We start from the raw sequence: 11,317 nt of genomic DNA on the forward strand, positions 1-11,317 counted from the left end.
AGCCAGGAGCCGGGACAGGCTGGGGTCACGGGCTACCTGAGCTGCCTGCGGCCGTGGCGCTTTCACGCCCAGCCAGCGAGCTGATGTGTGCGGGTCTCACGTATTTGGAAGCGGGAGCGCGATCAGTTCTGGGGCTTGGAAAGCTGAGAGTCTCAGGTGGTCACAATCGCTGTTAGGATTTATGGGGCCAGCCCTGAGTGAGGTGGGGGTGAATCCGGTGCAAGGGGCAGATCCTGATCTCCGGGACGCCCGTGTAAATCTGGAGTCAACCCACTGACTGCAATTGAGTTAGGTCCTGGTTTTGACCGGTGTGACCCTGGTGTAGCTTTGGAGTCACTCCACTCGCTGCAGTGGAGTTAGGGGCAAATCCAGATCTCACCTGCACGGGTGTAAATGTCACATCACTCCATTGACTGCAGCTGCTGTTAGAACTGGATCCTGAACTACACGAGTGTAAATCTGGAGTCACCTTACCAGTGTTGCTGGATCTGAGGTCTGATCCTAACCTATTACACCAGTATAAATCCAGAGTCACTCCATTGTCATCACTAGAGTGACTCCAGATTTGCCTTGGTGTTACTCAGGGAAGAATCTCACCCTGTAGCTCACACCCTGGGCCAGGTTTGCATCTGTCTTCAGCAGAATCATGCTGAGTTTCCAGTTAGAGTCGGCCAAACGCTGACATAAAACCGACGTTGAATTGGCCAATATTTGCACCAAACAATCGGCTACAAATGATTGTTATCGGTTCTGCAGTGCTGCCAATATGCTTGATGCTGCCCACACAGCAGCGAGTGGTTCAGATACCATGGTGATGGGCACCACGGCTGGCTTTAGATAGTCTGTGCCCCAAACAGTTTAAAGGTTAAAAATGGCCCCGTTGAATTTAGCTTAACCCTGCCCCTTAGGTGCCTGTTTTTTTTGCTAGCCCTTGTGGGGGGGTCCCTGGAAATACAGCCACAGCCAGGGCCCCCCTTGGCAGATGGCTCTGATCCGGGAAGCGTCTGGGTTTAGGAGCGATTCCGCCAGGAAGGACGTGACATTTGTGCTTCTTGGAGCTTCCCCAAAGCAAAGCGTTTTCTAGGCTTGATCCACACTGCACTCCTGGCCGGGGTCGGGCGCCTGCAACCGATTAGCCCTGGCTCCGCGGAGGTCTCTCTGGGCGGGAAGCTCAGCCCAGAAACATGGAGGAAGAAATAACCTCACTCAGGGTGCTGCGCCGAGGCTAGTGGGGATGGATGGGAGTGCATGCGAGCTCAGCCGCTGGTTCACTTCATGGCCGGCCCCGTGTTCTTGTCGTTCACAGGGTCCTGGCTTGGCGGAAGCAGCTGCTACAGGCTGGTGGCTGAATGGACCCCAGAATGGACCCCGAGCTGACCGCATGGCGGCTGCAGACGTGCGTATGCACAAGCACCCATGTGTGCAAAGGGGCACACACTCACACATGCCTGTGCCTAGCCATAGGTACACAAGGATGCACGAGCACAGGGGCCCCACACATCCTTCAGGGCTGCCTGATGCTGCCTGTTGCACCCTATGGGAGGGGGTGCCAGGTGCTATTGGGGTTCTGTGCAATGCAGCAGCAGGAGACGGAGTGGGGGCCTGGCCATTAAGGGGTTAAGCTTAGCAGGCGGGGCCCTGAGAGCACCCCGTGGGGTGGAGGAGGCAGCTAGGAGGGCTCCAGGAGGCAGGGATGTTTACACCTGGCTGGGATCCCCTGCCACTCGCCCGGTGCTGGCTGGCCACCTTCCCCACCCTGTTGGCACCGGCCGTGCTGCTGGGAACCATGGCAGAGGTGTAAGCTCCTTATTTATAGCTCACAGGAAGGAAAGCAGCACTTGAAGCCTGGACATGATCCCTGGAGTCTTTCCAGGGCATCGAGGGCTGGCGTTCCCTTGCGCAGGTCAAAGGCGCCAGGTGGGCGTTGGCCTTGGGCAAGGAGAACAAGGGGACTCTCTGTGGCCCGGGGTAGCCAGGCTGAGAAACACACGGGCATCGTGACGCAGAGTGATTGTGCAGTAGTCCTCGTGCAGCACTAGCGTGCCGGCTCCCGCAGCGAGTGTGAGACCTGCGAGCGCAGTGGGTATGCCAGCAGTACGCTCCATGAGCGTGCAGCCCCGGGCACCACTGATTGTGCCACCGGCCGCAGCGAGGGTGCGATTGGCGTGCATTGGTGAGCGTGCGGTTTTGTGCAGCCCGGGCGCGTGGCTGGCGCATGCGAAATCCCACGGTGCCGGCCCACGAGCTGCGTGCACGATGAGTGCGAAGCCTTTGGGCCCCACGAGCATGCAGGCTTGCTCGGGGAAAGTGCGAGCTGTGTGCCCCAGGAGGGCAAAACACCCTGCAGCTCGTGTGCCCTGGGAGCCCGCCACTCATGCACACCTGAGGCCGTGCAACCCTCCACGGGGAGCGTGCCCTGTCTGTGCGCTGGGGACGGATGGTCTCACGCTGCGAGTGGGAGCGCGCTGGCTGATGCGATGACGATGCAGTTGAATGCTGAGCAGGACGGGACTCCCTCCCCCATCCCTATGAGCAGGGCCCAAATGCTTTATTCGTGCCTTCACTGTTAACAGCATCTCTGAGTGCTTCACCCGCACTGAAATGCAGCCATCTCTGGGGTGGGGCATGTCACCTGTTGAACAGCACGTGGCAACGCTGCATAGGGATTGCTCACCTACCATGGAAATGCAGCAGCTGTTTACTGACAACACCTAGGAATCCCGTCTACAACACTGGGATGCAGCCACCTCTGGGGTGAGGGCAGCAGCTGTTTAACAGCGCACAGGAACACTGCACAGCAAGAAGGTATAAAGAACGTTGAATGCAGCGGGAAGGGGATTCCAAGTGGTTCCAGTTTCTTTACACCAGAAACTGGCCCTTGAATGCAGACAAGGCCTCTTATATCATGGGGTGCTCCCGCCCCCCAAAGTCCTGCCATCCTTCTCAAGACTAGAATAATCCCTGGCATAGCCCCTTTGGGGGTGAGTGGAGTCACAGTGTGTGGGGGTGCTGCTGGGAGCCGGAGCCATGACAGCACCCTGCTCCCCGCAAGAATCGCCAGGCTGTCTCGGCCACAGCTCACTTGCTTAAGTATTTTCACATGGCAAGGAGCAGAGGCACCTGGAGCCAGGAACTCTTGCTTGCCAGGGCCGGGAGCTGGCTAAGCTCTGGGGTGTACAGTTACGGGAGTGTGGCAAATGAACAAAGCGGGGCTGGAAGCGGGGGAAGGCAGTGCTGGGATGTGTGGGAGACACTTGCGGTCACTTTGCTGTGGGCTGTGAAGGCAGTCAGGGCCGGGCGCCCACCCCACTCTCCCTCCCTGGATGAAGGAGCCGGTCTGTACAAACGCTCTGGAGAGCGACTCTATGGAACGGAGACCCCCCTGTCCCATGGGGGGGGTGACATGGAGCAGAGTCAGGCTGGCTGTCAGCAAGACATCTCCAAGATCCCGCTCAGCAGATGATGGCGTATACAGCCCCCCTTTTCCCTCACTCCCCTTTGTCTGGCTCTTCTACTCTCATTTCTTCCCTCCCTCATCCTCCTTTCCTGCCTTCATCCCTTCTGCATCTCGTTCCCTTGAAAACCCCCCCATCAAGCGTTGTTGCCAAGGGAGAATTGCTACTGCTGTGGGAACAGATCCCTCTGATCCACTGAGACTGGCTGGGATACAGGCAGCCCCTAGATCCAGGGATCCCCAGCAGGAGTGTGTGTGAGTGGCGGGGAAGGATGTCTGCAATACATCCTCCCGGCCTCCCTTGATGCCCTCTGGTCCTGCTGCTCAGGTGCATTGTGGGGTATTTCCACATCCGTCCTGGTGCAGATGTTGGGGAATGCTGCCTGGCCTGCTTGCTTCCTCCAGAGATGAGGAAGCGCTGTGCAGCGGTTAGAGCACTGGACTAATTAACATTAGGGCCAAATGAACATTTCTGGCACTGGGGAAACCCCCCCACAGAAAAACAAGCTGTTCCTCCCCCCCACATCCTATTGCATGCAATGAGAGCTCATTGGCACGGGGCGTTAGGGCCCCTGAATTCAGTGCTCCAGCTCTGCTTGTGAATTCGCACTGTCTCACCTGGTTGGCCCTGGAGTCTCAGCTGGAAGAAAGCTGGTCCGGTGCCTTGAATGTAGGCCCAGATTCTAGCCCAGAGCCCGTGGTAGAATGGGGACTTGAACCCAGGACTTTGGAGTCCTGGTTTGCTGAGCTCACTGGGTGCTGGGATGCGTATTCAGCGTGGGGGACCAATACAGGGACAGGAAGATTGTCATTAGCCTGCTGTGGAATTTGCCGCTGCCTCGTTTTTGCGACGCCTCCCAGGGGAAGTCCGGGAGAGCTGTGCGATCGCTGTGTTCCTGGAGCCTTTCCCCATCTGCCCAGTAAACTCATCTGCTAATCTCACTCACTGAGCCCGGGATTAGCTCCCAATAATCCTGCAAACTCTTCCTCTCCTCCACCCCAGAAAAGATGGGTCTTAATTGCTAGTGCAGGATAGGGATGAAAAATCCTGCCCCACTTCACACAGCTCTGGAGGTGGGATGATGTATCCAGGACTGCTGGGATCCCCTGGCCTGATGGCCTATATAACACAGGCCAGGATTTGTATCTCTCTGCTCCCACCTCTCAGATGCCCCTGGTCTTCTTAGCTTGTAACTCATTAGGCTTGGGCCTGACTGTACATGTTTGTACAGCACCTGGCCCACTGGGGCCCTGACATGGACCTCTGGGAGCTACTGCCATAGAAACACTAATTAGCCTTGTTTTAACAGATGGGGAAACTGAGGCACAGAGCTGGAAAAGAATTTGTCCAAGGTTGTGACTTCCGTCTCCTGCTTATCAGCCCCAGGCTCAGTCTACTAGCCCCCAGGTGCCCTTCCAACCTGCCATTGGCTGGTGCATGTAGTTTGCGTGAGTAGGGAGTTTCAGGCTGGTGGAATAGCCCTGGAGACCAATGTCCTTTGTTTATCTACAGAGCCAGTACCGCAGGGGTGATGGCAGAGCAAGCTTCCCCCCTCTCCCCTGGCAAAATGTTCCAGTGGCTGGGGGGTGCGGGGGTAGGACACTTCCATCCTGGGCCTCTTGGTTGAGGCTGCCACGTGCAAAGAGGATTGCGGTTGCTTGCCTGGTAGGAACCAGACTGAGCCCCAGCAAACTCGGTTCATACAGGGCATCGTGCTGCAACTGCTTTTTCAGCCTGGCCTGCCCTCCATGGGAGCAAAGGCTGCTCAGCCCCTGCAGTGAGGCACCTCCTGGTTCTCTGAGATCAGGCCCAGGCTGCCCATCTCAGTGCCAATGCCCTGGGAGCCGCCTGTTCCCACCGTTCCCCATCGGCACCTGGCAGGGGAGCAGTCTCTGCTGACAACTCGCTGTCTGAGCTGCCCTCTTCCATCAGCGTGTTCGCATCAGCGAGTCTGTGGAGCAAACTAACCCCTTGGCACCGGCCCCGTTAGCCTCACCAGCATCAGCGGAGGGAACTCAAAAGCTCTCTGAAGGGGATAATATCACGTGCCCCTGACAGGACTCCGTGGGCGGCACGTCCTTGGGCATCGCATTCAGAGACGCTCCTCCCATTCTCCCGCTCCCCATCCCGGGGGCACCTGGAATTCCAAACCCATCCGCTCTTTGCGCCACGCAGAACAGCGTCAATTCACAGGAAGGTGCTGTTTGGATGGCCCCCGGAGAAGGGAAATGGGCTGGAGCAAATTTAGGCCAGCCCCGCCCCTAGCATACGGAAACAGCGTGGTCTAGTGGGTAAATCACTGCCAGCCAGCCTGGGTTCTGTCCTTGCCTGTGCTGGGTGACAGAGGGCAAATCGCATTGCCGCTCTGTGCCTCAGTTTCCCGTCCCACCCTGTGTCACTCTTGTCTGTTTAGATTGCAAGCTCCTGTTTAGATTGCCTGCCCCACGGCCTCGGTCTTGCTGACTTTCCAGAAGCAAGAAGAGGCCCCAGCTGAGACCCGGGCCCCCATTGTGCTCGGGGGTGTACCAACACAGAGTGTTAAACAGCCCTTGCGCCAAAGAGTTTGCAACCTACATGGACAAAGGTTGGGTGTGAAACTCAGGTGCCTAGAGGGGACGTGACTTACCCAAGCTCATCGACAGAGCCAGGAATAGAGCCCCAGGCTCCCACGGGCCAGGTATGAGGTTACCACCCCTGCTGGACACGTGGCCCTGAGATGAGTCTCTCGTTTGCTTGTTCATCCTTAGCTGCTTTGACTGAAGGAGCCTTGAGACCAGAGCGAAGTGGCTGGTGTTTTCCACACCTGTTCCCTTCGCTCTGGCACTAGCGAAGAGCTAGTTGCTCTTCTCCTGTTGCGAGGAGACCATGTCCCAGCGATTGCGCCATCATGGGGAGAAAAGCAGCACATCTGCCTGGTAGATTTCAGAGTTCTCCCCCCCTGGGCTTCCTGCACCGGCCTTATCGAAGGCAGAGCCAGGAGCGGGGTGGGTTTGGGGTTGGTTGTATAGGAACGAAGCAGCAGCTCTTGTTCCCTGTGTCTCTGTGGCCAGACCCTAACGCCCCTCTATTGCCTCGTCCCTCCTCCAGCCTGTGCTAGGTCCCACCTGGGAACAGCTGCTCCCCGACCCATTGCTAGTTTTCTTCCCGGGTCCTGACCCCCTTCGCCTCAGCCAGTTCTGGGAAGCCACCCAGGATGGGGTCTGCTCCCTCCTGAGTCTCTGCTGCCCTGCCCCTCTGAGGATCCATGAAGGGTGTGTGTGAGGGGGTGGGGGGAGTTTGCACAGCAATCGGACTTAGCCTGGTTTTTTCGCCTTCCTTAGATGGCTGTTTTGCAGCTGGGGTAAACTGAGGCACAGAGCGGCGAGAGCGACTTGCCCGAGGTCACACGGGGAGTCAGTAGCAGAGCTGGGGACAGAACCCAGGAGTCCTGCCCTGCCCCCCCCCCCACCCTCTGCACCGTTCAAGCTCCTAGAGCAGAGCTGCCTGTGAAACATGAGGGTTTTCCACAGGGACAGACACCAGCAAAAGGCTTTGTCCTTGTGGCCTGGGAGTGGACCCCAGGCCTCTTTCAGAGCCTGAATGCCACGGAGCTGGGAGGCTGCAGGATCTGGCTTGGGTGACAGGTTCTCGCAATAAGTCACCGTCGCGTGTCCCTGATCAGCCCGCTGCCGTGATGGGGACCACTGAGGCCATTCAGTCTGAGCTCCTGCATTGTGCAGGCTGCGGAACGGCTCCAGGATAATTCCCTAGGCCAGGAAGCAAAGGAGGATCCCATGTCCAGGTGAGAGGATTAAAACTGGCTCCTGGCGTGGTCTGTGAGGTTAATGGGTGGTTTTGTCCTGTGTTCATTGGCCAGTTGGACCGGGTCAGAGTTGAGGATAGACCCAGGAGCCCCAACTCCCAGCCCACAGCTCTAATCACTTACCCCCCCTCTCCCCAAGCTGTCAGCTGTCCTGACTCCCCGTCCTCTGCTCTAGCCACTATACAAACTCCCCTCCCAGGGATCCCAATTCCCTGCTGCTCTAACCACTAGCCCTCCCTGTCTCTGAAATAAGCAGTGCCAAGCTGACTGTCCCCTTGATCTAGGGGGGGTGATGTTTGCTTGGAGTTCCCCCACTGTCTCTACATCCCAGGAGGTTGGCCCCTGAGAAGGTCCCGGCACTGAGATCTCGGGGCTCTGTAACCGAGATGTGGGATTCAGAGCATGTTGGTCTCGGATAGGTCTCCTTGCCAATGCTTTGCCTGGACAGTCCGGAAGCAGCAGGGCAGGGCCAAGAGACAACGGATCCCAGGCCCCGCCACCAGGAGGGAAACTGGACACTGAGTGATTCCAATTAGAAATGGACGGGGAGGGAGGCTGCAAAGCCCCCGTGATTTATTGGCTGGGGTGTGGGCTGCTTAGTTCATCCATCGTAGGGAGATGCGTTCAGGTAAATTCCAGTCCAAGTCACCCGAGCCCACGTAGCCTGGCCTGTGCTGGCACCTTTCATCTGAGAATCTCAAAGCTCTTCACACACCTGCAGGACAGCGCCATCCTCCTCCTCATACAGAGAGGGAAACTGAGGCACAGTGTGACTTGCCTGAAGTTAGACAATGGGTCAGTGGCAGAGCTGAGAATAGAAGCCGGGATTCCTATCTCCTGCTGGCAATGCTCCCGCCCAGAGCTAGGAACGCAACCCAGCTCCCGCCCAGACCTGAGAACACAACCCCAGAGGCCTGAATTCTTGGCACCTGCTTTGGCCACTAGATTCTTCCCACCGCCCCGGGCTCTGCTCCACCCCTGCCATACTCCCGCCAGGTCGGTAACAGAGCATAGGAGTCCTGGCCCCAGCCCCGGGAACAGAACTCAGGAGTCCCAATGTACACAGACACACAGGGTCAGTGCTGTAATGGAACAGCCCAAACACGCTCTGGTGCTAAGAGGTCAACGCATTTCCTGTGCTGTGTGTTCCAGGGTCACTTGCCGCTCGGTGTTGCTGACCCAAGAGGTTGCTCGGGCAGGTTGGGGTCCTCGTTGGACCTGTCAGGTGTTTCTTCGCCCGCCCCCCCCGCTCTGCATTTCCCCTCGGTCTCTAGTCTAGCTGGTTTGCCAGATCCTGACCCCTGGAGGGGGGACTAGGACACAGCTGAGCCTAGCTGAGAGTAGTGACTCCAGTCCCGCCCCTGCAGGGGCAGGGTTAAGGTTAAGGTGCTTGAGTGGGGCCTGGCTTCCATTCCTGGCTTGGACACAGACTCCCCATGTGACCTTGGGCGAGTCACACGGTCCCTCTGGGCCTCCGTTCCCCATCTGTAAAGTGAGGGTGACGATCCTTTGTCCAGTTAGATTGTGAATTCTTGGGGGCAGGCCTGTCTCTCACGATGTGTACGTGAAGTCTCAGCACGTGGGGCTGGATCAGGGTCTCTGCAGCGCCTGGCACAGTGGGGCGGGGGGAGCTGGGGTGGTCTGGGGTCTGTGCAGCTCCCGGCACAGTGTATGTGGGGGAGGAGGGCTGGGGTAGTCCGGGGTCTGTGTAGCACCTGGCACAGTGGGGAGAGGGTCTGGGGGGCTGGGGTCTGTGCACCACCTGGCACACTGAGGGGGGTCCCTGGGTCGGTTGGAGTGCGCAGCTGGCCCAATGGGATCTGGGGCTGCGTTAGGACCTCTCGCCAGTGCTATAATCTCAATAATCATAAGCAACTCCCTCAAGGAGCCTCTGACCTTTCCAGGCTTCCTGATTCCCTGCCCCCACACTAATCCTGGCAACCCCCCCTCCCCAAAGCCCCCCCGCCCGCATGTGATTAGAGCCCTGGGACAATCCCCGGGCTGCTGCTCCACCCACAAAGGTCCCGAACCTGGAGTGAGGCTCTCGTTCCAAACCCCCCCTCCCCGCTCCGTCCCACCCTTGGCACCCCTCAGCTGGCCAGCCCAGCCTCCTCCCTCGGCCATCGCTCTGGGCTTGGCGGCTGGCTTCCCATAGCTTTCCTATGACACGACCTGGCCCGTGGCTGCTGCTGCATTAGCTAAGGCGCTCTAGGTCTGACCCCTGGCCACCCAGGCCCGAGGGGCGCCGCTCTTTGTGTTGCTGTTGGCAGAGCGCCCCCTTCTCTGCCTCGTCCTCCACTCGGTCAGCGCCTGCTCTTGGCCTGCAGCCCTCCCAGCTCCAGCTGGGAGCTCTGCCGAGCAAGGCCTGATTGGCGTTCGGGTGGGAGACCCCAGGGGAAGGCCTGGGGAGCAAGGATGCTCGGGGGGGTTCCAGCGCTGGTGCTGGGACTGGGAAAAGTCGGCCGTGCCGGAGGAGGCTGTGCTGCAGGGAGGTCCTGATCCGAGCCCGACTCTCTAACCGGCTGAGGTTCTGATCCACCCTCGCTGCCCTGCGTCCCCTTCCCGGCACTGTGCCTGGCATCCTGGCCTGTGCGGCGGCTGCCCCAGGGTTCCAGATCCTAACGAGACAACCCCCCGCCCCCGCCTCCGTTCCCTCCCAGCACCAGGACCGCGGCTGTCCGTGCCGGGGGCTGAGTCACTGGCCTGCGATCAGATCACGAGATGATGATTACAGAGTCACCAGCTTTGCCGGGGAAGTCACAGTGAGCCTGCTCCGCTTGGCTGGCTGGATTTCCTCCACCCAGGGGCCTGGGTATGCTAAAGGTGGGGAGAGGTTCTGGGGCGAGGGGGGCCGGGCTGGGGAGGAAGGAGAAGTGAGTCTGGAGAGACCCCCAATCCGGAGGGGTGACTTCAGCACCCTGATTAATGACGGGTTGTTCTGGCACCTAATCACGGCCATGTCCGTTCCCGTCCTGGGTGCTGCCTATGTTGGGGGGGCTATGCCAAGCCTGCTCTAGGGCCTTGCCGTTCCTTGTTCTCTCTGAGCCTCCGGCATTGCCCCCTTGCTTCACCGGGCAGAAGGGCCGGCAAAGGGTGCCGCTTCCGCGCTGTCTGTCCTGTGGATGAGGCTGGCTGGCGATCACCAGCTCGATGCGTGCGGCGTCAGAGGAACTAGAGCGGGCGTGCCGGGAGCCCGGAGTCCTGGGGTCTAGTCTCAGCTCTGGGAGAAGGGTGCGGTCTAATCGTCAGCGCAAGTGGGCTGGGGTCAGGACACCTGGGTTGTATTCGCATCTCTGGGAAGAGAGGTTGTCTAGTGGTTTGAGAAGAAGGTGCTGGCTGCCAGGACTCCGGGGTCCTATTCCCGGCTCAGGGAGGGGCATGTCATCGGCACATATCCGCAGCTCTAATGGAGAGTGATGCATGTGGCTGGCTGCCAGGACTCCTGGGTTCTCTCCCCACCCCTGCCCATGCACCTTGGGACTGGCTTGTTTCCTGACTGTTAATCGCTACATCTGGCGCTCAGTGCTAATTCTGGAAACACGCGGGGAGGTGACTCCAGGGCAGGATCTTTGTTAGTGTTTATTGAAGACATTTGAAAAAGGCCACAGAGATGCGGCTCCGGTGGGGTCTGGGACAGACACAGCAATGCCCAGCCCCACCCGGCTTGGTCAGCCCCAGGCGCCCCGGTGTCCAGCTAAATTTGAAGCTGCAATGGAATCAGACAAGCTGAGATAAGCGAGGGGCCAGAGGTGAGGTTTCCTGTGTTGTGTCCCCCCAGTGACCCCGGCCTTCCCACTGCCAGGTGACTTGGGATGGTCAACATTTGGCCGGGCCACTGGGACTCAGCAGTGAACGGCTGGTGGCAAGTCACCTGACGCCACTTGCCCTCAATCCCTTCTCCAGACCTGTCTGGCTCAGTGCCCATGATACAATAGCCAGGAGAAGCTTGGAGGCACCTGGAGGCTCATGGGATTGTTACAGATGAAATATCGAGGCCCTCAGCCCTGGGCTATATCACAGTATGGGCTTGTGGATAAGGCACTGGGCTGGCACTCAGGAG

The sequence above is a fragment of the Lepidochelys kempii genome, chromosome 24, assembly GCF_965140265.1.
Source record: "Lepidochelys kempii isolate rLepKem1 chromosome 24, rLepKem1.hap2, whole genome shotgun sequence".
Lineage (NCBI taxonomy): Eukaryota > Metazoa > Chordata > Testudines > Cheloniidae > Lepidochelys > Lepidochelys kempii.